We start from the raw sequence: 26,531 nt of genomic DNA on the forward strand, positions 1-26,531 counted from the left end.
GGATGTATGTGCCCCATTCAAGCCTATGGGGCTTGAATATGCATGAGATTTCGAACTTGAGGGAGGGGGTCCAGAACAGATCCCCTGGAAGTTCAAAGGGGCAACTGTATTGTTGCAACAAATCCATCAGAAAGAGGAAAGTAGATAAATAAAAATAAACTTATCTACACTTTGCTAAAAGATTCCCTAACACTGACTCTCATATGTAGATGTAAGAGCCATCCTGAGGCAGAGGCAACATGGATCCTTCTTTCTCAGACAAAGGGTTGTAAAACACTACGTTTTTGGAGAGAAGGCAGAAGTGACCAATGTAGGCAGGAAGCCAAAAAGGCTTGGGTTACATAGATCAAGAAATAGAAGTGAAAGCAGGCATATATTTCAGAGCTTCCCTCTGCTCCTAAATACTAAAAACAAGCATTGATGCCTGTTTGCTTCCAACAGTCCTCTCTATCATCTGAAGGAAGCCACAGGAGAAAGCAATGGCAAACCTCCTCTGATTAATTTCCCAGCAGACAAGGAGCCAAGCCTCCTTGATATCGGGTAATTCCACCTCAATGGCACCTTCGGGTCACTTTGGAGGTATGCTGTTTAAATGACACACACATTATAAGAGGTCAGAAGCTGCACCAAAGCTGTGCTCCAGTCTTTAGGACTGGAATGTGGCTTTGGCATGGCTTCTGGCCTCTTAGGACGCATGCGTCATTTAAACAGCATAGTCCAAAGTGACCTGAAGCAGCTTTATTTTGGCCTGTCTGTTTGGGCTCTGTATGTCTAACAGAGCACTAACAACAACTCCTTATTTAAAAGAGCCCCAAAGCTTTAGTCCTTTTGTAGGACGGAAGGAACTCCAGCCATTTGATCATTTTGGTTAACCTTTTCTATACCTTTTACAGCTCCATAGTATTTGGGAGCAATGTGCCTTATACAGTGTCCAGATGGCTTTCATACCCAAGTCATTCTCCCCTGAAGCTAGCATTGATGGAATGTTCCAATATATTTCACTCTGCTTGGTAGCAGGCTTTCTATCATGGCACAGCCACAATGAAAAAGTCACTGGGTTTTCTATGCTAGCTATTCATAAATATTGAATTGGGCTGCTCACAGTCATGTGGAGTCAACTGGTGGGCTGGGGGCTGAGGGCATTAGTACTAGAGAGCCGTAAATCCAAATTGGCATCATAACAGTTTCTGCCCTCTTTATGACTGGGATAAAATAAATGCATAAAATATCATGCACAGCTGTAGGTAGAAAAAAAAAAGCAAACCGAAATTTCAGTTTTATGCTGACTTGACTCACAGCCAGCACCTGTATATACTTCATCTCTTTAAAGGAGATTTGTCCTTAAATGGTCTCTCTTTCTCACACATGTATTGAAGCACATTGCAATGTACTAAACTAAGACAAATTAATATAATTTTTAAACTTGGAAGGAATTCTCAAACTTGAGCAAAATGGGAAAATTTACAGTGTATCATTTCTCTTGTATGCTGCAAAGCATACATAATATCCAGCCTAAGAACTACATGCACATTTGCAGTGAATGTACTGCAGAAATTTGTCCCAATCCACAGACCCTTGCACATTGCAATAGGTTGTATTTTTTTTCTGATGCAGACATCTTCCTCAAATAGTTTGGTCAACACTGTCAGCATTGTTACTAATTGCTATCAGGTCAACTTCAAGTCGACTACAATCTCCATTCTTAGTTATGACTGAGTCATGGGTTGGAAATCTCTATTTGACTGTCTTCATCATGTACTTGAAAGTTATATAAATTATCTGTTACAGTTTTTTTTTTAAAAAAAATGTCAACTATAAACTTGCCTTTGCACTTTCTTTTTTGACTTTCTTGAATATCCTTTCCAATTTTTTGCTATTTTCTGCTAGTAATATAGTGTCATTTGCATATCTTAAACTGTTGAAGTTCCTTCATTCAATGTTCACAACTCCCTGTGCTGAGTCTATTCGTATATATCAGGGGTCGGCAACCTCCGGCCCGCGGGCCGGATGCGGCCCGTGGAGGCCTTTGAGCCAGCCCCTGGCTGCTCCTGTCGCCGCCAACGGTTGCGGCTTTTCGCCGCTCTGGGCACCGCCATTTTGGGGGGGGAAATGTCGGCGAAATCTCGCGCGACCTTCCCTGAGGTCGCACAAGATTTCACCGCCATTTTTCCCCCAAAATGGCGGCACTCAGGGGTCCGACGGCGGCAGCGTGCCTCTGGGAGGCCCGTTGCTGTCGCTGGGGCCCTCCAGGAGGGCTCCCACGGCGGCAGCGGGCCCCTGAGAGGCCAGTTGCCGTCGCAGGGGCCCTCCAGGAGGGCTCCGACAGCGGTAGCAGGCCCCTGGGAGGCCAGTTGCTGTCGCAGGGGCCCTCCAGGAGGGCTCCGGCAGCGGGCCCCTTGGAGGCCCGTTGCCTTCCCTGGGGCCCTCCAGGAGGGCTCCTGCAGCAGCAGCGGGCCTCCCAGTGGCCCGTTGCCTTCACTGGGGTCCTCCAAGAGGGTTTCGGCAGCGGCAGCGGGCTACTGGAAGGCCCGTTGCCTCCTCTGGGGCCCTCCAGGAGGGCTCCTGCGACAGCAGCGGGCCTCCCAGAGGCCCGTTGCCTTTGCTGGGGTCCTCCAGGAGGTCTCCGGTGGCGGCAGCGGGCCTCTGGCGTCAGGGGCCGGCAAAGAGGGGGAGGCCTCCAGTGCTGGCGGTCCCCGCCGGCTCTTTCCCAGCCTCTGACAGGGCCTGGGGCCCCGTCAGGGGCCGGCAAAGAGGAGGTGGCCTGGCCCCTGGGGGGGTGGAAGCTCCGCCCCTGAGGGTGGGAGCTCTGCCCCCGGAGGGTGGAGGCTCCAACCCCCGGCATGTGGCCCCACCCCCGGGGTGGAAGCTCCACCCCCTGGCTTCGGCCCCCCAGTTGTCTGAGGGACCTTAGTCTTCTTTGTAAAAAAACTGTTCTGTCAAAGTTTTACTTACAAATAGATCAGTGTGAATCCTTAACATACAGTAGCTGATCTTTCTTCTGAATGTAATGAACCATCCAGACCTGTGCATTTTGACATGACAATAAGTCCCTCTTAAGCCCAGCAATATTTATGCCCATGTACATACGCATGGAATTGCAGCTAGAGTCTGATGTCCATTTGGAATAAAATGTCAGTGGTTCAACAGAAGTATCTCAAAGCCCAGATTAAAAACCACAAACCTGTCCAGTGCTCTGGTTTCAGTTTTCAAGCTTCAGCTGAAGATGCAGGAGCAAATGTGAAAATCATGATAATCATGGGAGCTGAAAAGGCACACTGCAGTGCAGTATTTCCCCTCTTAAGAACAGAGAACATCACAGTCAGTGTTGTGATTCCAGCAGAATAAAATATTAGGGTATTGTTCTTTTCTCAGAGATCCTTGTGCAAAGAAAAGCAGGGGAGAGAAATCCAACCCATAATATGTAATTTGGTTCCAGTTTAAGGATGGATCAGAATTGCACTTCTGTACATGTGTGAAAGTAAATGATAAGAACTTGCCAAAATTGCAAATTTCTTCATGAATAGGATAGGAAGTACTTAAAATTAAGAATTTCAAATGTGAGGGAAACTGCAATCCTCCCAAACAGATAAATGTGTCAGACCAAGCAGAAAGTCTTGCCTGCTTACCCCCTAAAATCTGTGTTCGAATCTCTGTTAATTCAGTCATGTTTCTGGCACTAAATTATGGTTAAAGCAAAACCAGTCTCAAAGTACCTGCAATGTTTTGTTGCACCCACTGTGTCTCAAAATGTAACATTTCTTCATACATGTTGCTTCTTCTTTCACCATTGTGAATGAGGAAGAAGTTGCTGTAGATGATTAGGTTCTTCTTGGGGTTTTTCTTCTTTGGCCAATGTTTGCCTTCCCTCTGTTTTGCTGAATGATTGTTGGCACTCCCTTTTTCTGATAGGCTCTTCAGACATGCAAGTGTGTGCTGTTGTATAATGCTATGTTCCCATTCCTTCTGGAGGAACAGTAGGAATGTTTTTAGCTTTCGGCAATTGGAGAATCCTGGGCCCATTTCAGTTAAGTGTTATCTTTCTTTAAGTTAGGTACTGTTTTGCATTCCAGGACAGTTTAATACAAGCTGAGTATCTCTTATCCAGAATTCCGAAATCTGAAATATTCCAAAATCCAAAATTGTCCACATAGGTGGCTGAGATAGTGATAATTTTACTTTTTAATGATTCCATTTTAGATTTGAGTCCATTCTCCAAGAGATTTCATTATCTATATGCTGATATTCCAAAATATGGAGGCAGGGTCCAAAATCCAAAACACCTCTGGTCCCAAGAATTTTGGATAAGAAAGACTTAACTAACAAATGATTGTTAATACAGTCAACCCCTCTGTATTCATAGATTCTGCATCCATGGATTCCACAATCCATGGACTGAAAATATGTTCAAAACCTTGATTTTGCCATTTTATATAATATATTACATCATTGTATATAATGGCACTTGAGCATCCACAGATTTTGGTTTCCACGAGGGAGTCTTGGAACCAAATCCCAGCAGGGGCCACTGTAAATATGGCTGGAATACTATCGGTGCTACTTAGTTATGTAACTACCTTAGTTGCATAGTTTAGTAGCATCTTCTAGCCCAATCTTCCTTCCCCAGTGCTGCTTTACCAGTCATCACCATTCTGCTGGTGATCAGACACAAATGGATAACAGGAGTGTGACACGGAAGTGAAGAAGAGTTCTGCTTTTGACTGTTGTATCCTTACTCACTAGCAGGAGAGGGATGCAAACATCATCCATCCATACTCCAGTTGCCTGCAGAGTGCCCCCCTTTTTCTCCTTGCAACTGGTGCCTGGTAAAGTAGTTTGGAAAGGCTATTATGATCATGGCAACAGAGACCGTGAATTAATGGATCCACTACTGTGATCCTAAATTTCAGCCAATATCTTTCTGTCATATTGATTACCGTAGAATATTTATGGTTGCTATTTCACTGCCTATTCAATTGACAGAGAAGACTGATGAAAATGTTGATTGTTGTTTATTTATTAGATTTTATTTATTTATTAGACTTTAATACATTGCATCAAATAAAAGGAAAAGTAACTCTTTTCCCTTGCTACCCACTCAGCAATTACAACAATGAAGGAAAAAGAAAGAAAGGAATGGTATAAAGTCATTCTTGTACAAATATCCCACTTTGATTATAAGAGTATAATACTAGAGTACATAATAAAGAAATATTAGAAATTACAACAGTATAATAATAGTGTACATAATAAAATAACACAAACTGTTTAAATTAACCTTCCCTCGTCAAATTGCACTTGTTTTATCTTTCTACTCCATATGCATATGAACTCTAATATCTGTGTCTTCATCATTTATTGCATCTGGCTTAACTTTTCCTTTACTGGATCTAGCCCATGCATCAGGTTTATCTTTTTCTTTATATAATAAAATGTTATGAGACAACTTTGCCATAATGGCTATAAACTGTGTCTGACATTCTGTTCAGTACTTGGGATATTGTAAGCCAGACTTATAACATCATAAATACTGCGGTTCATGTTTATGATCATGATATCATTACAACAACTGCAAATTCCTCCCCCAAATCTACCTTAAAAGCCTGGCAATTGAACCAACCAAATAACTTCTTGGGTGCTGAAGAGTGAGGCACATCCAGCCCATTCCAACCAGATGCAGTGAAACAAACAGTCCTTTCCACTGCTTTTTGCACCACATTTCACTGATGAAATGGGGCTGAACATACCATAAGAGTCATAAGAATCATAATATCATAGGTTAGCCCTGGCAGGATTTCAGCCTTTATTGAACAGCCTTCCACCTTTGAACTATTACCAGAGTTTGATTAAAACTGAGCCAATATCCTGCATCAGAGGCTATGAAATGTAACCTTATTATCAGGAGGCTATGGTGCGGTACAGACCACCCCTTTGAAGAGGCTATGGCGCAGTACAGACCGCCCCTTTTCTCACCAGGTTGGGAGACAGGGCAGCCTTTTGGGACCATGCCACTTCTCCTTGGTCCCGAAAAGTGGTATCCTTGGGGCTTCATGCCCTGGGACACCCCGACAGGCGCAGACATGGCTTTGTTCCTGTGGCTGTCTGGTTGCCGCGCAGAAATGAAACTTTTGTTGCGGTGCCGCCACCAGAAAGTGACATCGTCATGACGCCACTTCCTGTGTGCCATGTTTGGGTTCTCAGCGGTGGCGCCAGCATCATGGCGGCCCCCATGTGGATGGGAAGGCTTCCAAGATGCTGCCGCCACCATGGACTTAGGTTAGGGAGCATGCGAGTGGTGCGCACTCCCTAAACCTAGTATCACCGCCACTACACTCCATTTTGCCCATCTGTATCAGGCCTATATTGCTGACATGATACACAACCATGCTAGTGAATTGCAACAATGCCAAATGGGGCACCACCCAAAAAGTTCTATAGCACAAGGTGGGCGCTGGCTGATCAGAAGGACATTTTGTGCATTGGGACACATTGCTTCTCCTGATACATTGTACATTGGGACGCGGTGCTCAATGGCCACAGTGCTGGCTCAACTTGCTCAATGGTCTTGATGGTGTAGCTACATCTCTGGTCTTCTTCTGAGAACATGAAGTGCAATTCAACTTATGATCCTATGTCATTTGACAATATCATAACTTCTCAACTAGATGTCAGCCAAGAATTTGCAAATCTAGATTTATTCACAAATGTGTAGAAAAGAACTTGAGGTTTCAAAAAGTTTATATTGAAAATTAAATTTTAGCCACCCTGACCCTGTAGAGACTTTTATCTTTGTATAGCACAGTAGTTTTGGTGCTCAGGCCATATCCCATCAGCAAAATGGGAACAACTATACTTCTACCTGCTGGTGCAATGTACTGTACCTAGAAGCCTGGTTGGATTAAATAGTGCATGAGGATACACCTGGCATGAGATAATTTGACAGAAAAAGACAGCATGTACTTACAGCATTTCATCTGATCTTAAAACATCCTGGAATGAGCATAGCATTACCTTTTATTCACAATATGCCTTTATAGCTCTAGTCAGCCATCTTTGCTGGAGGAAATTGACAAAGTGCATTTAAAATGCAGCAATAGGTCTTCTCTGTGCTAAACAATTCTGTTGCAGTATCTAGTGGTGCCTACAGTTTTGCCTCCTCCACAAACCAAGCAATGATGCCATCAATAAAAAGGAGTAATGCATTCTGTTCCATCTGGATGCCTTCCCACCTCGGATTTGTTTGGGGACTATTGCTCTTGATCAAGAATGATAACATGCAGGCGTTTAATATTCCACACTTGATGCAAAGCAGCTGAAGCACAATCAGTCTGTGTCACAGGGAGCCACATCACCATTTAGGAAATGCAAACTTATTATGACTCAACTTATTAGTCCCAAATGGAGTTGACTTTAGAGGCTGTCTGAGAAAATCACTATGATAGGCCTTGGTAGTGCTTTCAGTTTACAAAGCATCATCAAAACACATGTACTGGACTAATGGTGCCTGAGGAGCCTAATCAGATGGGACAGCCATTTTCAAATGCTCCAACTTCATGGTGCCCATTCTACATCAATTTGTTTCTCTCAAGGGAAACTTGATAACTGCTCACGTTGCTGCACAGCATTGTGGGAAGTACAATTTTTGTTCTCATAGGGCAGACTTCTTCCTCTCAGTCCTATGTTGACTGAGAACATACCCTCCAACACAGGTACTGTTTCCATGAGCTGCATTTTGCAAGGCAAGATGAGTGGTCACTGCATCTTGTCTTTCAGGGAAGCAGGTTTTCCATTACTGGTTTCTAAAATCCCTAAGCCTGAATTGGATTATTGGACCAGTACTGCAGATGTTATGTGCACATGAGGTTGAACAAAAGTTCAATTTTAGACTTAGGATCTAAGGGTCATGGGAGTGGTGTTAGTGTGTATTTCTTTACTCACTTCAAAATATTTATGCAATTCTTTCTTGGTCAATTTGCTTGCACAGTCTGCACCTTGGTCATACTCCAGCTTTCTAGGTCTGGAAACCCATTTTTGACGTAGGAGCTAAGATCATGGGAATGGTGGTAGTGTGTATTTCTTCACTCATTTCAAAATGGTCAAGTTTGCTTGCACAATCTGCACCTTGGGCATACTCCTGCTTTCTGGGTCTGGAAAGTCTCCCTATTCTGAAATTGATATTTCAAACAGTTATTGTTGTTAACTTGCTTGAACCATCAGTGTGTGCCTTGGACATGCTATAAGCCCCTATATCTGAAAAAGCTTTTTCACGTTCAAAATAGACATTCACGTTCATTCTCTGCCTCTTCCTCCTATATTTCCTCCTTTTCCTCTTTTCTTCTTCCTTCTCCTCCTTTTTTTTCTTCCTTGGCTAACATGTCCTTTACGAATCTTGAATATGCCACATTTGTCAGGGTTTTTGACATTTCACTACTCTGAAATTTTCACTACTCTCTTTGGGGCTGAGGGATTTGTTTGATTGTTTGGGGTTTCTTTTTCAGGATCTGCAAACTTTAATTCTGATGCCACAGACAGGAACCCTAATTTAGAAGAATTTCTGTTTCTATTCCCAAGAAAGTTATACCTGTTGAATATTTATCTTTCTTGATGCTCTTGAGCCACGGGAGTACTCTGAGGAGAAAAAATGATGAAAAGATGAACAAAAAGGGGAGTTATGGATGCACAAAATACCCTGAAATGCAGTTGTGTTTCCCTGCATTACATGCAAAGATTATAAGAAAACCCAACCTTCTTATTCCTATCCATAGTGTAACTTGGAAAGGAATAAATCTGGATGGAGAAATTAATATGGAATGTTTGCTTGCTGATCAGTCCTATTATGATTCCCTATTTGATTGATGATCTAAATACCTTAAAGCAGCGGTGGTGAACCTTATAGAGGCTGAGTGCCCAAACTCAAAGGTGTTCCTGCACCAGGTGTCATCTAGAGCTGGAGGGTGACACTTCCAGGGGGGGCAGGACCTCCATGGGGAAGGGATTTCCACCTTTTGGGGACAGGACTTCCACCTTTGAAAGGCAGGACTTCCCCAGAGACAGCTGAAGGCCTGGGAGGGTGGGTGAACAAAGAGGAACAGGAGTGCACCTGTTCCTTCTCTTCCTCTTGCCCTCCTGTGCCTTTAGCTGTCTCCGAGGAGGCAGCTGAAGGGCTGGGAGGGCAAGGGTAAGAGAAGGAATAGGCACACACTTGTTTCTCCTCTTCTCCACCCTCCCGGGCCTTTGGCTGTCTCTGGAGAGGCAGCTAAAGGCACATGAGGGTGGGAGGAAAGGAGGAACAGGTGGGTACCTGTTCCTACTCTCCCCTCACCCACCCATCTCTCTGGATGCCCTCAGACATGGTTACACATGTCAGGGAGGCCACCATGGCCGAAAGGGACCAGATCCCATTTGAAACTAAGCAGGGTCAGCCTTGGTTAGTACTTGAATGGGAGACAAATGCCACGTTCTGGAGACTATATTTCAGAAGAGGGAACTGGCAAAACCACCTCTTGCCTAAGAAAACTCTATGAAATCCATATAGGGTCTCCATAAGTCAACAGGCAACATGATGGCATATACATATGCATACACTTGGCTGACAACTCCAAAAAATTCATAATGTTCAAATGTAGTTTTCTGGATTGGAGAAAACAACAGGGAAGACAAGAAACTCCAGGTTCCCAGTAAGGGTAGGGAAAAGAGTTAAGGGAGGAAAAAGAGAAATAAATACTGAGTGGGAAGAGAGAAAGACTAAGAAAAAGAGCAGAGTAGGAGAGAAGAGAAACAGCACTGGGGAAGGGTAGGCAAAAGGATTTGTAACTGTGAATCTGGTACAAGTTAGACAAGCACCATGTCAGAGAAATGAAAAGACTGGTACGAAAGTAAAAAACAGTTGTGGGAGGACAGTGTAGAACATGAATATGAAAGAGAGGGAGAGAGAGAATGAATGAGTTTAGGGCAGGGGATGGGACGAATGGATATACACTTCTGAAAACAGGTACTTATCATCAGTAATATAATACATTGTTGTTCACTTTCAAGTCATTTCCAAGGTGAACCTATGTTTCTTGGCAGGGTTTATTTAGACGGAGGTTGGCTTTGCCTTCCTCTGAGCTTGAGAAAGTGTGACTTGCCTAAGGCCACCCAATGGGTTTCCATGGCTAAGCAGGCATTTGAAAATTGGTCTCCCAGAGTTCTAGTCAAACCACTACTCAAACCACTACCCCACATTGGCACATGCCTCTTTCTTGGAAATGTACCCAAGTGAGACCTCAGTTCTTCAGTGGATGACACCTCGGTATATACCATTCATAAATCATGGCATATTGCTCAGGAAGAGCTCCCAAGTAGAACACATAATGTACAAAGGGGCACTGAGTAATTTACTGGCAAGCACAGCCTGGATTTCGATTAGACAGGAAAGATAGTACAGATAATTCTCATATTTAGAGACAGTAATTCTAATGGGGCACTTACTTCACTCACTTCACTCACCCTGTAAATGTAAATTGCAGCTCAGAAATCTCGCCAAGTAAATCGAGTTCCAGAAATTCTATTAAAAACATTTTGTTACAAGTGGAATTACTGAATAAGATGGGAGACAATTTAAAGATTAGTTTGTGGAGAGTTATTTAGCTCCACACACATAAATTTCCTCATTTGGACTCCTGTTACTCTAGAGGGAGGAAAAACTACCAAATGCCAAAGGAATTCACCTGTTCATGTAATAAAGGTACTTCCACCTAGAGTCTTTTCACATGCCAGAATTATAATGCTATGAATCCACTTTAACTGCAGTGGTTCCATCCTATGGAATCCAGGGATTTGCAATGAGGGGGGGGGGACCAACCAGAAAATTCTCCTCTGGTCCCTCTAACAAAACTGCCGATCCCAAGAGATGAGAAATATCAAGATTCAATAGAAAATATCCATGGAGGTAGAGCATAATCATAATGTTATAACTGTGTTGTGCAAAAGAGCCCCTAGATTCAGCTGGCTGGCAGAAACTGCAGTCCGTCAAGGTCAGCATTATTGTGGCAAAATGTGTGGAAGTCTAATTTTTACACACTGCCTCCATCAAAAAATCAGTTTAAATTCTAGTGTAGAGATTGGCATAGCAATAATGAATAATGTAGTCTGTGAACAACCACCATCTGGCTTGCTAGCCTGGATGGCCATCTTCCATCACCATCTCATAGTGTTGCCTTCAACTTTTAACACACCCCATCTGTCTCATACCAACCTCACCTAACTTGGATGGTGGGCCAGGACTGGGGGAAAAGGGCCAATAACAGAGCAAAGCAGTGAAAAGGAGAAGTGTAGGGAGAGGAAAGTATTGAGAACTCACAGAGAATCCTTGATGAAGTCTCAGTATTAGACGTTTGGAGGATTCTTAATACAGCCTTCCAGGAATTATCACATTTTTTCAAATTATAACATTGTTTAGATTGTGCTTCTCGGCTTTCAAAAGGCATCAATTAGAGAGAGAGAGCACATGCACAAAAATAGCTGGGCTGCTTGAATAAAATTGTTCCAGATGCGGAAGTGGTGGAAGCATTCCAATAGCAAAAAGACATAACCTCTAATTGCTTTGTGAAACAAGCATGTCTGAAGCCTGTTTGCTTGAAAACCTTGAAAGAAGCCACCAAGTTGGCCTCAAGAAAGGTCAGCTTTGAATAATATGGTGCGGCCACCGAAAAGGCCCATCCCCTCTTCCAACCAAAGATGATAATATACATTTTCTCTGAACGCATGTTTATTCTTCCTCCTACAGCTGCACAAAGGAAGCACAAGGTCATAACACCCCAGGCAATTTACAAGCCAAAATTTAAGGGACTGCCCCCTGATAGCAGACAAACCAAAAGTTCCCTGTTGAGAAAAATGACATTCTGGTCCACCATGTTAACCTGGGCTCCTGAGATCCATGTCCTCTCCACAAACACAGACTTAATCTCTCTTCCCCCCCCCCCCCACACACCTTTTCTTTCTTTTTCTTTCTAAAAAGATAAAATAAAACATACAGCAAATAGTGGTTCTAGAGGGTAAGCTAAGAGGATTTTATAACAATATAATCCATGTTGTCAGATATATGGAAATAGTCTCTTACTCGTGGGATCCTTGCCAGAACGGTTCAGCCTTGCTTGATTTCCCCCCTTTCCTATCCATGTTACTTGGTAGACAATGAGCTGTCACTTCCTCTGATCCCAGATGGCTTTTCTGCATTTCTAAAAGAGACAGTCATTGGCAAAGGGGGAGATAGAATCACAATCAAATATGTCTACATTTCAGAGCGGAACAGACACATTTACTGTTTGCTCTGTCTCCCAGAATGCACTGAAAAATATTTACATACAACAGACAGAGCTTGCAAGTGGCAGTGTTTCGAGGATTAGCATTTGTGATGGCAGATGGAGATGGCAAAGAATTTGCCTGTGGCTGTTTGGATTTACACCTACAATACCCTTCTCTTCCCGGCTGTAGGGATTTTTAATTGGAAGCATTAAAAATGATGCCATTTGATAGATGTTAAACCTCTATGTATGTTGGTATGCATGCATCGGCCCTACAGAATGCAAAATAAACAAGGATCATTATGAAATTCTCCCCATCCAACTTTCCTCTAGGAGTTGGATTCTGAATATCCTGGACTTATTTCTGAGTTAGCTCTTTGCCATCCCTTTGCTTTTTATTGCTGGGCTTCTGAGTTTCAGTGTTTACTCTGTGTGCTATGGTTTTCATTCCTCCCACCCCATACAGGTTACTGTTGTGCATTGGAGTATATGCAAAGTGATTAAATCACGGGACAGAAAAGAATCTTGTGAACAGATTATTTCCTAATTTTCTTTTCTGTTTTCATCAATAAATACATTCATTGTATTGCATCAGTTACGTAACTATACAAAGAGAAAAACTGGAGTACCAAGATTCTATTTTTGGAGTGATTAACAGGGCTATAACCAAAAGTAAATTCCATTAAATTCACTGGGGTTTACTCTCAGTTTAAACTGGTATAGGAAGGCAGCCTAGATCAATGTGCATATGTGCTGGTGTGCCTCAGTGATCTGTAAGGGGGCAAAAAAGACCTGTACGTATGCCAATTCTGAAATTGATGTTAGAAATACTCTTTAAGTTAAACCAGATGGTAGAACACAAATAATTGAAATAATGGAATGGAATGGAATGGAATCAGGAAAAATACATTCATTCTTTAATAGAGTTAAGCCTGTCTAGATATTTCATTCAGAGAGGTTTTGATTATGTGCAGTAAAATCTGCATATGGTCAAGGATGGATTGAAACAGGGAACTGGTACAGGTAAATGTAATTATGGAGGATCTGGGAAATCAGAAAAACTCAAATGTTTCTCTATTTCATATAATCCTCCAGCCCTGTGCAAATGTTTGATCTGCTTAGAAATGTAGGCAACAAGGGAGCTATGACCGGATCATAGCTGCTTGGTGCATTTTGTCACCAATCCAAATCTCTGAACCAGAGCCAGGGGACCTGTGGCCTTCCAGCTATTGTTGAGTTTCACCTTTGAGATTTCCAGATTCAGGGCCTGAACCTTCTTTTGCAGCCCTCAAGGTGAGGGGGAGGACTCTCTAGAGTTTTGCTTATATATATATATATATATATATACACACACACACACACACACACACACACACACACACATACACACACACACACACATATATGCGTGTGTGCATGCACACAGACACACGCACAGGGGTTTCTCATAGCTAGTGTGGGATGTTTCCTGTTCAAAACATGGTTTGGAAAGTTTGCCAGGTTTTAAACATTTTTTTTAAAAAAATGAAAATATTTGAAATGTTTTTTTAATTATTTTTACTTATTTTTTTTAAAAAAAACACATCTTAGCAAATTTTCACTTTCCCACATGAACCAATGTAAATGTAAATACATACATTTAGGATGTGCATATGAGATTGCAATTTAAAGATTTAATTTTCATTTTGCTGGTTGCTTATGTCACAACTTTTACCATTACATCCAGTGATATACAGGGATTACGATTTATGAATAACATTAGTATAAAGAACATTACTAAGGGTTATATATGGTGTGGTATGGAAGGAAGTCAATGTGGGACATGACACCATGAGTTACCGCACTGAGTGACACCAAACCTAGTGACTCCACTGGGTGACTGGACTAGCAGTTCATCAACATGAGAAGGACCTCCAATTCCCCACCTCTGTATTACATCTATAAGCTCCAATAGCTCAGTTGCAGAGCATGTGCTTTTTGTGTAAATGACCTCAGGTTCTCTGTGCTCTCTAGTTAAATATGGCATGTTGTGAAACCCCTCTGCCTAGGATGCTACTGAGTGTCACTAAAAGCACACAATACTGGGCTAAAATTGCATGTTTCTGTTTTAAATAGCTTCTTTTCTTTACTACACATGACTTGAACCCTTTAATTTTGCAAGACACCAATCCTTAGTGTATACTAGGTATGTAAATCATTGCTTATTTCAAAAGTTTTCTTTCTGCTAGGTGAGATTTCAAAGGTTTTAGCAGTTTTTTGGTTGTTGTTGTTGGTTTTGTTTGGAGGAGGGATAGTTCAGGACTTTTTTTGTTGTTGTTGTTAAAATTTTATGAAGGTTTCTCTCTGCACTCCCCCCCTCCGCCACCATGTATTTTAGCTCAAAATACTCAAAATAGCTCTTGCTCAAAGATATGCATATACTTTTTAAAAAAATACAAAATACAATATTTTGCACCCAGACTTTTGTCTGTTTGCTCTCATGAAAGGACAAAACGTTTTTGGAACTGGCTGACAATTCTATTGTTCGTATTGTTGAAGATGAGTAACTAAGAATATTCACACAAATGAACAAAAATGGATTGATCAGGAATTGCAATCCAAACTCTCCTAACATTGCATCTCCGGACAAACTGTTGTTGCGGTAACTGAAGCGATGGATAAGATTGCCCGGCAGATTTATTTACACAATGTATTTCATCCCGAGGTACACAGGAGAGCAGTTAACATAATGTTATCTAATTTATCTATTTATCTGTTTATTTATCCAGATTGGGTGTAATTTCATATGTGCAATTTTCAATGTCTGTACAAATATATGGATTTTGATAAATCAATGTATACCACACAGAATGGATTCCCAGTGTTTTCAAACTGTGGACATATTTTGACGGTTAGGAAAATATAATGAACACCGTCACAAAATGGCTGCTTTGGGATTGTGGAAAATCATAAAACAGCTAGAACAGTAGTGTGGCCAGTCACGAAATACTATTGAAGCAGTATTGATCAGTTTCCAAGGCCAGCTTGTTTTGCTATTCTGCTAGCATCAGGGGAAAGGGTGTCTATCAGAGGAGCAGGTGTCAAAAAGGATAAGTATAGTATTTTAGTTCTAGTGTTTGTTTTTTGGATCATATATTTGCTATAGATAAATTAGAATGAAGAGTGTTGCTCTTTTGCTTTGCAGTGATTATCCTTGAATGCTCATGCAGAGGGAATTACAGGGTTTCTATGGTAGTACCATATTCAAAATAAGACACTTACTAAGTGTAAGGAGGATAATCCCCCATGTTTTTTTTTCTTTCCTTTTCTTCCAACCAGGAATATTGCATTTTGGCTCAGAGTTATGATGCGAGGGATCATGGATGGATGACAAGCAGCAGGTGGAAATAGTCTTTCCTAGGCCTGTTACAGACTGCCAAAATAAAGCTGCTTGGGGTCTCTTTGGAGGTATGCTGTTTAAATGATGCATGCATCCTCAGAATCCGGAAGCTGCACCAAAGCTGCACTCCAGTGCTTAGAAATGGAGTGTGGCTTTGGTGCGACCTCTGGACTCTTAGGACCCATGCATCATTTAAATAGCATACCTCCAAAGAGACCCCAAGCAGCTTTATTTTGGCAGTCTGTAACAGGCCCTAGAGTGCTGAGAAACTCTGATGAAAAGAATCCTGGACTAATGAAAAGCTTCACAGAATTTTATTCTGCATGAACTTCAGACATATTTGCACAGAAAACTGCATTTTCTGTGCAAGGAATGGCATTTTCTGCATAGAAATTAATCTTTCAACACAGAAATATTAATTCCTGAGCAAAAAAAATATGTTGTTTTCTGTGCATAAAATGCTGTAATTTGGGATTTATTCTGCTTAAAATTAGTTGTGCAGTTGTGCAACATGGTTGATTTCTACAAAAACATCATTTTTTGTGCAGGAATTAATATTTCTGCAGTGAAATATTATTTTCAATGCAGAATATGATGTTTTATGTTCAGAAATGCTGTAATTGGGGATTTATTCTGTGTAAAATTTGCACACGTCTGATTTGTATAGAAAACAGCATTTTCTGCACAGGGAACAGTATTGTCTCTGTAGAAAATAATATTTCAGTGCAGAAATATTAATTTCTGTGCGGAAAATATTGTTTTCTTTGCAAATCAACGTGTGAATTTTATGCAGAATAAATCACCAATTACAGCATTTTCTGCACAAGAAATAGGATTTTCTGTGTAGAAAATGGGATTTCAATGCAGAAATATTAATTCCAGTAAATAAAATGCTCTTTCCTGTGTAGAAAATGCTGAGCAAAACAACTACATATGACTTTTGTGCAGAATAAGTAATCTTGTGAATCGCCTTTGAAAACTTGTGGTTTTCAGTTTCTCACAGCAGGAAGAATGTTGCTGAAATTACTCATCACTACCTTCAAGAAGAAAGTATACAAAGACATCTTGCAGTACCTTTGAGGCTATCTGAAAGACAGGAGTTGGTGGCAGGAGCTTTCATAGACTTGAGCCTACTTTCTCAGATGCATTTGATGGAGTATTAGGAGCCCAGGAACAGACCTATATATAAGTCTCTGTGTGAGAATGTCCATAGGAATGCAAAACTTTTTTGGTTATGGAGATGAGGTGACAAGTTCAGTTTTAACAATGGTCGTTGGGGCACAAGGCAAGGATGCTGCCTAAAGCCAAGGTTAGTAGATAACAATATGAATGAGTATTGGGATGTAATGTGGGAGCCAAAATGAAGATGTGATGAACTGACCAAGAGACTCCCCATGAGGCTGGATGTTCAGCTAGCATTATAATGTGTGTAGTGTGCCAGGAAACCATTGTCTCTATTCAGCCTACTGCTGATGGACTGCAATTTGTTGATATACGCCAATTCTTCCGTTACTCTTTCTAATCTTCCTTTGTAATTTTTTTGTTCAAGGACCACTGTTCTAAATACAAGATGGGATGCCCAGGAATATTGAAGTGTTCTGCAATTGGTTTTTGTATTCCTAATGTCTGATTTATGTCCATTTATCTTCTGGCGCAGGGTATGTTTGCCCACTGCAGAGTGCTGAAGGGCATTGCTGACATAGTATGGCATAAATCACATTAGAGGATGAGCAAGTGAAAGTCCCTCTAATATTGTGGGTGATGTCATTAGGTCCTGGGATGACATTTCCTGAATAGATGTGTACTTACTGAAGAATTATATCACATCAAGGGAGAAAAGTGAACCGAGAGGGCTGATAGCGCATGGGATCTGAGTGAGGAAGAGATCAGGGGAAAGATGATAGAATGCATCAGAATGAAAGTACTGCAGATAGTTTCTATACAGGAAGTGTTGGTTTGTTCATTGAGAGAGCATCATGTGAAGCAGCTGAAAATAATTTGCTGCCCCCTCCCAATGATTATCTCATGGAGACAGGTGCAAGATCCACTGCTTTTTAAGTGGCAAATTACTAAGAACCATCTGAAGCACAGTGGCATTTTGCTTTTTAAAAAAATGTTTTTTCAAAGCTCTCAGGACACCAGGCCAAGGAAAGCCTGCTGTTTTCCCTGCCAACTGCAAATTTCAATGATCAAAAGTGGGTGCCATCTTAATAGAGAGACATCTATCCTGCCTGTTCTGCACATGCAAGTTTATTTGTCCTCAGATCTTTTGATATGTATTGCCAGGTACTGGGCTGCTTCTTTGAATCTAGCAAAGGCTGCTGCAGAACATAAAACAAGGGTTTTATTTAACATCAATTAGTTTGTCATGAAAGGCCATCTCCTAGCAGCATCAGTAGGTACAGGAACTCCAAAGATTAACTGATCCAAACTGCTAGGTTGTGAACACAAAGGATTTTATGCCCATCTCCTTTTCCAAACTGTTCAGTACTGGAGAGCTTCTTCAGTGCCCAGAGAGTAAATCTTCTATGTACATAAGCGGATTGGAATCTAGGCCATTATAAGCCCAGGTAAGTGGGTCAGAGAATTTGAAAAGAATATGAGCAGAGCAAGCGAAATAGCTAGTCTGTGAGATTAGATATCACCTGCCTAGATGAAAACAGAATTCCCAGACAGATTAGAGATCTCTTGCCTGGGTTGTCTGGCATGTGAAGGAAAGAAGAACACTGGGAAAGAGCACAGGGCACAGAGCTCTTCTGCCAAAATTGGTGGCATAAATGGGGCCAGTGAGGATATTTGGTTGGAAAGGAAAATTCTGAAGAGAGCATGCAACTGACAGCCTGTTATGTTTCAGGATCTGTAATCTGGTGTGCTTGAAACAGGTTGATCAGTATCAAAGCAACGGCAATGTATTTCATTTGTTCGTGTTTATATGAAGCCTTTGATGATGGGAACAAGTTTACGTATCGTCCTGCTTCCAGAGATGCTTGTGTCACATCTGCTTCTTAGCACAAACAGTGATGCAATACATAGCTATGGTTCCCCAGTTCTTGTAAGAAAATTGCTTGTAGACTGTTGCAAATAAGTATCCCAAAAAGGCAGGCAAACTTTTTTTCAGTTGCACAAATGAATAAGACTAGAGTTACATTACATATATTCGGTGCTTTCATATAGATCAGTTGGTACCATATTTTACTCAAAGTGGAAGTTCCTGGGCCAGTGCCAGTCATCAGTGGCTGCTCTCCAGAGATTTTTCCAGGAAAGAAAGAAGCAATTGAAGCCAATGGGCAAAAATATGGTGCCAACTGACAGATGGGGACAGGGGGAACCAGTCCCCACAAGTCTGAGATGCACTGAGACAGAGGACTCTTGATACTACCAGCCATGCAGTAGTTCTGTTTACCATTCCTAAAAAGATATTTGGTGGGAAGAAAAATGCCAGAAGAGGTGGAATGAAAAAATGGAAATAGTGGGCCGCAACACCTATGGGGATTGAACGACTCTTTCACAGGTGTCGCCTAAAGCCAGCGGAAAACACATATTTCTGATGGTCTTAGGAACTGAGACACTGCAATTTTATGGTTGGGGGTCACAACAGCATGAGGAACTGTATTAAAGGGTTGTGGCATTGGAAAGGTTGAGAACCACTTTATTAGGCAGACAGAGACAACTGCCTGTCATAGCTAATTTGGGGTGTTGTTAAAACACAGCAAAGTGTTATTTAACTTATTTAATTTTACAGTGAAAGAGGGACAGAAGCACCTTTTGAGGATATTTTATTTTATTGCCTCAGATGCAAAATAACATAACTAGCCTTGGGTACCATGTAACTTGACTTTGGGGAGGAAGACTACGTCATCTTCCTCATCTCCATAAGAACAATATTTTGGACTCATTTGGGGGTGATGAGGGTGGTGCATTCCCTTTTCAACAGCAGATCTTACCTTTTATTCTCGACTAATTTTCTTCTCGAAGGAAGCAACAACTGATTTTAGCAATTTTCTTCTTTCTCTGAGAAGGTCTTCTAAAATGGTGTAATTTTCAAAGACTATTCACAGATCATTACTTATTCAGCACATTTCACATGGTGTTTTGACACAGAAAACAACATTAGTATTTGTTTTGCCCAGGAAGCAGCATCCCTGTGCTGTATTCCTCTGTTGAAAATGCCGTTTTCTGTGCAGCTTCACCATGCGTGCAGTTTTCACGTAATAAGTTCAAACAATAGCATTTTCTGCACAAGAAACTGCAGAAAATGGTGGGTTTTGCACAAAACAACCACTCCCGTCACTTCACTCATTCTCAACACTCCAGGATTCTTCTGGTCAGAGTTTTTTGATACTCAAGAAGTAGTTAGTTTTTTGTCTCTCAACTATCCAGAGGTCCTAAAGTAGTGGAACATATATAATTAATAATATGCCAGAATTAGTAATATGATAGGTATGTCCAAAAGACTGAGAAATAATGAGATTCTCCACTAGTTACACATACATATTCAAATTATGTGCATGACCAAATAACTATGGGAGTGGGGTGATCAGCTCTATTGTTCTCTTTGACATTCCAGAATCACTAGAAATAGCATGCTAAAATAGATTAATTGTAGGTCTGCTCTAGTTAAGGGATATATATGTCCATCTGCTCTGTTTGTATAGATTCACATCTGTTTCCCACAATAGATACACATTTAGCAAAAGTTCCAAGAACATGCATTTTGCACATGGTTTTTATTCTTTGTTCGTATGGCTTAGTCGCACCTTAGGCAATGTCTGTGGCAAACCATGCCTTCACAGCAATAATGCTAGAACTGGTCATGAGATTGGGATTTTATTTATTTATTGGATTTATATCTGCCTTTGGCCCAAGGTGGTTCGTTCTTTGAATTGCAAATATTTCTATAAACTTTCATCAGCTAATGTTGGTGCAATAAGAAGTATATCATTTCTGAATTCTTTATCTGTTCCAAGATATTAAAGGCTATTGGTAAGACCAGGGGCTGTTTCACACTGCAGAATTATAGCAGTATGGCCTGCTGCAGACTTCCAAAACAAAGCTGCTTTGGGTCTCTTTGGAGGTATGCTGTTTAAATGATGCATGCATTCTAAGAATCTGGAAGCTGCACCAAAGCTGCACTCCAGTGCTTAGGAATGGAGTGTGGCTTTGGCGCGACCTCCGGACTCTTAGGACCCATGCATCATTTAAATAGCATACTTCCAAAGAGACCCGAAGCAGCTTTATTTTGGCAGTCTATAACAGGCCTACGATTCCTTTTTAGCTGCCATGGTTTCCTCCTATGGAATTCTCTTTGGGTTTATATTGTCTTGTATAGTTTGTTCAAAGGCACCAGAGGAAGATTCTCTGGCTTAGGATTCCAAAGGATGTCGCAATTGTAGTTAAAGCGGGACCATAGTGCTCTAACTGTGTAGTGAAAGGCCCCCTGAGCAATATTTAAATATTTAAATGCATCACAAAAAGTGCTGTTCTTTTTAAGAAGCAGTATGTTCTATATTACTACTAATAATATATTTGGGAAGCAAACAAGAATTGAAACTGTTGAATAAAAACAATACAACTGTGGGAAGTATATTTTCTTCGAGGAACAGAGTCAAAATCACACCAAGGTCCAGACCATGAAGGTTTTACTAATGTTCAAAAGTAATTTATTTCACAAGAACCCTGAGGGCTAAATTCCTAACTCTGCAATGCGCTGTTCAATGTTGAGGGCATCACCCTACTTTCTCATTGTGTTTACTCTTTTATTTCCATTACTCTAGAATTCATTCCAACACCCAAGGCCAGATTCTCTATTGCCAGGGGCCTTGGGCCAGCTCATGGATTTCTATAGGCCTCCCTGAGGTTTATTAAAGAGTAAAGTTTAACCTGCCACTGTGTTTAGGAACTGGCATGACATTTGGCATGCAACTCTTTTAATGTGTGTCATGCCAGCACTGTACCATATGCTCATTGCTCTAAAGACAATTAAGCCGCATGCTTTTTTGCTTCCAGCTTGCTTTCCCGCATAGTCCTTCCAAGATACCATGGCAATCTAACGTTTTACTTAGTATCTCAGTGGAACCATAATGGAAACAGGGACTAAGTCATATTTTACCTTCAAAATAAAAATGTTAATGTCAGCGGAATAGGAGTGTTTTACCACAATTGCTCTCAGTTGTGGTTCTTGTTCCAAGCTCATCCAGGGGAAGTAGAAGACTTTAATTAAGGTGCTTGAAAATGTTATTTTAGCAATCTGAACACCATGCTTTCCTGCAGAAGTGTTTATGACTTGATTGCTTTCACATAAAAAATGTTGGTGATTATAATTTTGATTTTATACCAATCTTTCACCTCGGGGTGGACTTCCACTGGACTATGCCAGACCTGCCAAGGAATAGGTTGTAGCTACAGGACAGGATTTGTCAGGCAGTGCAGCTGAAGAAGCATTCTTGAATAGCATAGTGCAATCCATGGTATGATTTCACCATGGAGTAGCCACTTGCACATTTCCAACTGAGGAGGAGGAATAGATTACCCCAAAGACTACATATCTGCATACAATTTTTGTATGCTATTTTAGATATGCAAATGTGGAAATCATTGCTATTAATTTAAGTGGAAATATGATGCTTTTCACTATGGTAGGATAAATTGTAACCAGGTGACCACTGTGACTGCTCAGGCCTCTGTCCAGGTGATTAAGTCCTGATGGGCGACTGCCAAGTCTCTGTTCTCCCTTCTAACTATGTGAAACGTTTGGTTGGATTCATTGTTGCTGTTATTTGCTCTTATGTCTGCTTCTATTTAGAGTGACCCTATGAACCAGAAACCTCCCTGAGCCACCTACTTGGGGCTGTAGCTTCTTTTATTGAATCAATCCATCTATCATCTAGTCTTCCTTTTTGTCCCTGCTGCAGTCCAACCAACCAAGCATTATGCTCTTTTGCAAAGTGTTGTATAATCTCATGGTATCACCAAAGTATGTTTATATGGCACATCTTTACATATGAGACTGCCTTTTAAGGGTCAGGAATATCAAAAGATTGCTAATAGCGATTTGACAACTGCAATCATATTATTCCAGTGCTTGGCTCCCTCTTCCCACTCCATTTCTGGCACCAAAGGGTTTGAAACCAGGTTAGATGAACAATCAACTCTTCCAATATGTACCTGTCCAGACACAAGATCATCTTTTATAGGCCCATCACCAAATGAAATCTGATACCTTAAGAGAGGACCCCTTTTGGCTGTTGGTACCCTGGTTGTGAATGCACCATGTCCTACAAAAGTTTATTTTGGTGACTTTATAAGAACCTTTTATTTTCAAATTTTATTTTTGTTTTTTTGTAAACCACTACCTAGAGAATTTTTATTATTATTGAGGACCATACAAGTATTGAATAAACATACATACATGTGACAGTAAAGTAGAACTACCATGTATTTTCTCTCACTCTTCTGACCTTCAGTATTTTTCCCAAGGACTTTCTTGGTTGGGAGCATTCATACCCTGTTTCATATTTTGTCTGCCTGTGGAGGAAGAGTGCCTCTGGGGTGTGAGTTCAGATGCTGATCCTGTTTGTAAAATGAAAGGTAAAGCTGCCTCAGAGCTTTCCTGTGGCCATCCCCAAGCTTTGATTAATCCACCTCTATGGCAAGGAAGATGGCCTCCTACCTTCTTTTGAATATCATTTCCCCCTTTCCTCACTCTAATCTTCTATATAAAAATTCAGGCAGCATTTGCTCCCTGGTATAATAAGAAAACAAGGCCAGCACTGGAGCCCTGTGGAAGTCTGTTTTGTTTGCCTTTGCAAAATAATACATTGGTTTTGGATTCAATAAAATGTCCTCAGTGGATGCAAACTACCCCATTGTGTTTCCAATGTATACAGCTTCATTTTTAATAATGCTATTATTTGAATGCACCCTGATTATTGGCAGAACTAGAAAAGGTATTGTGGTGGTTTATTCAAGACTTCATTGAGTAAAAAAAAAAGGAGCCAAGAATCAATAACAAGAAAGTAGGTGATGAATCATTTCTTCCTCTTCTTCCTCTCCTCCTCCTTCTCCTCCTCCTCCTCCTACTTCCTAGCAGTACAAAATTGAATAGCTTAATGTTGTCTTTTTGTAATTTCAAACTTGTTCAGAATTAGAATCACCTTGAACTCCAGGCTCCAAGATGGAGCTAAAACCTATTTATATTTAAAAAGTTATTGTTCTCCTGCTGGCCTTTCTTTCTATTTTTACTCCACTTTCTTTTCTCTCACTCTCTATTTATTCTGCTCCTTCTGTCTTATTTTGGAAAGCAAAACAAAACCCCCGCAAAAGAACAATAAGAAAAATTAAGCTGTGGTAAAACTGCTGGTGAAATGCATCTCAGATCCCATTCAAGGTGGTGACCCAGCCACTGAAAACAATGGAGACAAGAGCAGAAAAATGTTTAGATACTTCTGTTCTAGCAGTTTCTCCATATTTTCCAGCAATACATACATATTACCAGCATAACAGGATGGCATCAACTGGCAAGGCTGCACCAAAAGAATCCTGGGAATTATAGTTTAGGAAGCGTACTGAGAAATTAATTTCTCTGTTAGAGATCTCCGGCCAAGATCCTATTTGTTGCTGGGACAGTGTAAAGCTCTGACAGTATACTTTTGCTGGAGGGTGACAGCTTTAAGTCAGGTGAAGAAGGAAGCTTTTCCAGTGTATTCCCACAGCCAAAAAATGGAGTGGGGTAGAATTATAGAATCATATAGTTGGAAGAGACCACAAGGGACATCCAGTCCATCCCCCTGCCATGCAGGAACTCTGAATCAAAGCATACCCGACAGATGGCCATCCAGTCTCGGTTTAAAGGTGTCTGTTATCCTCCCCAAGGAGGGAGACTCCACCACTCTCCAAGGGAGTGAAGGGCACCAGGTGTCATCTAACTGATCTTGCACAGCTTGGATAAAAGCATTATGAAATGAGGTATTCAATATCTCCTCGTAGAGTATCTTAAAAAGTACTAATTTTGGCATAAGTCCCTAAATATAGAAATATAGGTTGCCAAGAGGATTCCAGTCTTCATCTACCCAGCAGTCACAGTTTCCAAGATTCACCTGGGAATGGGGATGACACCTAAAGCTGTTTAAATGTGTAGCATAGGCATAAGGAAGAGCCAGTGTGGAATAGTGATGTCAAAACTGGACTACGACTCTGTAGACCAGGGTTTGATTCCCCACTCGACCATGAAACCACTGAGTGATCTTGGACAAGTCACATGCTCTCAGCCATAGGGAAAGGGAACGGCAAACCTCTTCTGAACAAATCTTGCCATGAAAACCCCATGATAGGTTTGCCTTAGGGTCGCCATGAGTGAGAAATGGCTTGAAGGCACACAACAACAACAATAGGCATATCCTCAGCATAACATAAACATAACAGTGACTCAAAACAAAAATGTGTATAATTCAGCAGCATTTATTTATTATTTTTATTTAATTAAAATATTTATAGCCTGCTTTAAAGATAAGAATTCTTAAACACTTCCAAATGAAAATGCAAAAACTGATATACTCCAACAATTATTTAAACAAACCCATGTATATAATGACAAACCCATGCATATAATGACATCCAAAAGATTCAACCACAAAATATTGAAATCCAGGAAATAATAATAAAAAGCCTCTGTAATGAAAAAGCCAGAAGGAAACAATGGGTTATTAACAGTTTCTCTAATAGTAATGACACCAGATCCGTACATTCAGAATGCCACCCATAAACATGGGGCTGTTACAGAAAAAAATCTTTTTCTATACTCTTCTCAGAGGCATGCATTTTAAAAAGGCCTTGGATACTGATCTGAAAAGTGCAAGGAGGTTCACATGTGTTAAGTCAACTCTTCAACTACATTGGTTCTAGACAGGACACAGTGGGAGAAGGAGAAGAAGAAGACGAAGAAATAATTCAAATTACATTTGGAGGGAGAATATGCAGCAGCACAGTCAAGCCACCATTGAAATATCCATATAATTAACTTTAATTGCTCCCATTAACTAGTAGATTCTTCTGTGAACCCTAATTAATTCACTGCCATGGATAACAGACACCTTACATCACCACTAGCCTGTTCTTTATCTGCAAAGAACTGTTGCAGTTACATTCAGTTTGACTCCAAAAATGATTATAGACAGCTTACCAGGTTGCTTCTTGCAAAAGTTCTTGGTATGTGACCTTCTTGCTATGTTAGTTCCATAGACCGTGATAATACATCATGGTGACATATCCCTTCTTGAGGACATGCTTCTGAGAAATTGGCATTTTCAACTCTTTGCCAGGCCAAAACATTTTATTTTTTTTACTCCACTTTCCAGGTTTTCTTTCTTTTTTTTTTAAACCAACTATCAGCAAGACTAGCAGAGAACTAATCATCATCATACACATAACAATAACACCACCAACACTATTAATGAATCAGATCATTCCAAAATTGAATTCGGTGTGGTTCTACTTGTCATATAGAGTTTCTTAAGAGAAGCTTCTTCACTCATTGCAATGGTGGACACAGATCACCCTGTGCCATAGGTTGTCCAAGATGTTGAGGCTCCCTGACCTACAGCCTCTGTATGGGAAAACAAATGTTGTCAACTGTGGCTGGCATCCTGTTCAGCAGTTATATCATAAGGTGGATTTATGAAACCCTAAGTGTTGGAGATTCACATTTACAGTCATGAACAACTGAATATGACCCTCAAAAGCTACCCCTGAAGCCTGGTAGAACCCCACCTAAAGCATTTCCAGTGTTCTGGAGATCAGACCCCTGGGAAAAGACATCTCCATCTCATTCCCTGTCATGGGGTGCCTTTAGTTTTCCTAAGTAGTTTTCCAGTTGC

At 40.9% G+C, this 26,531-nt stretch overlaps 1 protein-coding gene across 1 annotated transcript in view; it reads left to right on the forward strand.

Annotated features, from left to right (window-relative positions):
• Positions 1-26,531, forward strand: part of LOC149305342 (von Willebrand factor C domain-containing protein 2-like) — a 150,086-nt gene that overhangs the window by 105,231 nt on the left and 18,324 nt on the right. The window lies entirely within an intron of this gene.

The sequence above is a fragment of the Sceloporus occidentalis genome, unplaced genomic scaffold (genome assembly GCF_023333645.1).
Source record: "Sceloporus occidentalis isolate IW3139 unplaced genomic scaffold, rSceOcc1.0.p SCAF_12, whole genome shotgun sequence".
Lineage (NCBI taxonomy): Eukaryota > Metazoa > Chordata > Lepidosauria > Squamata > Phrynosomatidae > Sceloporus > Sceloporus occidentalis.